At 42.3% G+C, this 2,303-nt stretch overlaps 1 non-coding gene across 1 annotated transcript; it reads right to left on the minus strand.

The window, feature by feature from the left end:
- Positions 1-420: 420 nt before the first annotated feature.
- LOC114815364 lies at positions 421-558 on the minus strand. Its single transcript, XR_003763127.1, has one exon. It is a non-coding gene; the product is annotated as a small nucleolar RNA SNORA7 (small nucleolar RNA).
- Positions 559-2,303: the final 1,745 nt, after the last annotated feature.

The following is a 2,303-nucleotide window of genomic DNA, read 5'->3' on the forward strand; positions in this document are numbered from 1 at the left end:
GGAGCGTGCGGGCTGGGCTTCCTCCAGTGGTTGTCTGAAGGTCTTTGCAGTGGTGATTGAAAGGATAGAAGAATAAGTAACTTATTAAAATGAGTTACTGAAGGACTGTGAAGAATAGGATATACACACATCTGGTTTGCATAGTAGCTCCTATATTGTCCAGTCCCAAACAGTATAGTGTTCTGCAGACAGTAAATAGAGTTTGAAATTGGTCTGCCTCCAACCACTGTCTTGTCTTGTGTAATGTCCTCGAGTTGTTTCCGACCCATTGTGACACCACAGACACATTTCTCCCAGAACGCACCGCTCTCCATTTGCAAATATGAAAGTGGTTTACCATTGCCGCCTTTTGCATAGTAAACTCGAGTCTCCACCCTTGATTATCTCCCATGCCACTTCTGCCCAGCATGGGTGAGTTTTACTGGTAGCAGATTGCCTTCCACTTGCTAGCAACTACCCAAGCTAAGAATGGAATGGATAAGCCTCTGCTTGACTCTCCCTCCTGTAGCTGAGACTGGTAGAGTACTGGAAACTCTCCAGGTATGACCCTGAAAGGGGTCCAACCATTGTACCTTTGTTATATTGTACTATCCCAAGTGCTTAGTACAGTACTCTGCACACAGTAAGTGCTCAATAAATATGATTGACTGACTGCCTGAAAGTGTTTGTTTGGGCTCCTGGAGGGCAATTCTAAGCTGAATCCTGAACTGTTCAGCCAGGTCCTGAATATCACTCTAATCTTGTTCCTACATAAAAAAGGGTGATCACTAACCCACACTATTTATTGCATTCCAATACATTTTAAGTCAGTGAGGTTGGGCTATGTTTGGCTTGAACCAAAAAAGCCTGAAATATCTGAAATATCTCACAGAGCAGGAAGTCTGAAGGATTAGGGGTTAGGGAATACCCCAAGGACAATCCAGCTGATATGAGTTAGCCAGAGATCAGTGGCTGAATTCAACTTCTGGAGTTTAGGTTATGTTTATCCATTTTCAACTCTACCAGATCTTCCAAACTAATATCTTTTTATGACAGAAAGGATCCTGACTTTTTTTAAAAAAATGCTATTTGTTAAGTGCTTAGTATTTGTTAAGCAATGTTCTAGCCCTGGGGTAGATACTAATTAATCAGGTCAGTCACAGTCCCTGTTCTACATAGATAGGACTCACAGTCAAAGGGAAAAGAAGTAATGAATCACCATTTTGCAGTTGAGGTAACTGAGGCACAGAGAAATTAAGTGGCTTGCCTTAGGTCACACTGCAGGCAAATAGTGGAGATGGGATCAGAATGGGTCCTCTGGGTCCCAGACACATGCTTTATTCACTAGACCACACTACCTCCCCACTTGCTTCTTGCTTATTAATGAGAAGTCAGTCTTCGGGGGTTTTATTTCAGAGATTGAAGGAGTTTTGAAATGCCATTTTGAAGTGCTCCAGTCTCCAAGAGGTGAGGAGTATTTAAGAAGAGTAGAAGGAAGAGGGTGGAGGGATAATCAGGGCAAGGGTGTGAAGAGCAGAGAGGCAAATATACTGTGGGATTCAGTGACCAGATACTTCACAATAGGTGAGGCAGGCTTGGAACTCTGATCACCACTCTATCATTCATTCATTCAGTCAGTCTTATTTCTTGAGCACTTACTATGTGCAGAGCAATGTACTAAGCACTTGGAATGTACAATTCGGCAACTTGCCCGGAGGAAGCCCTTAAATTCCCATTTTTGATCAGGATAGTAATGAAGTTAGAGAGTCCTGATCTTGTTGCTAAGCACCTAGCATAGTATGTTGACCAGAGAAGGCACTTAATATATGTAGATGATGATGATGATGATGATGATGATGATGTTAGAGAAAAAAGAGAGCCTTAAATTTTCTTTCCTAGAGAAGCAGCAAGGCTGAGAGGAAAGAGCATGGTCCTGGAAGTCAAAAGACATGGGTTGTAATCCCAGCTCTGCCACTTGTCTGCTGTATGACCTTGGGCAAATCATCTAACTTCTCTGTGCCTTTGTTTTTATCTGTACAGTGGGGATTAAGATTGTGAGCCCTACATGGGAAAGGGACTTTGTCTAATCTGATTTTATTGTCTCTACCCCACTGCTTAGTACATACAGTAAATGCTTAACAAATATCACAACTAAAAATAATTGAGATTACTTTTCCCCCTGCCCCAAACTGCCCTGTTTGGCTACTATCACTAGGCATTGCTTCATTTGAGGAATATGAGGCGAGAAGTACCTCTGCTGTATTGTACTCTCCCAAGTGTCCCAAGCGCATTTATTCTAGAAGATGGGTAGTATGCACAGAATG

Source organism: Ornithorhynchus anatinus, chromosome 11 (assembly GCF_004115215.2).
Source record: "Ornithorhynchus anatinus isolate Pmale09 chromosome 11, mOrnAna1.pri.v4, whole genome shotgun sequence".
Lineage (NCBI taxonomy): Eukaryota > Metazoa > Chordata > Mammalia > Monotremata > Ornithorhynchidae > Ornithorhynchus > Ornithorhynchus anatinus.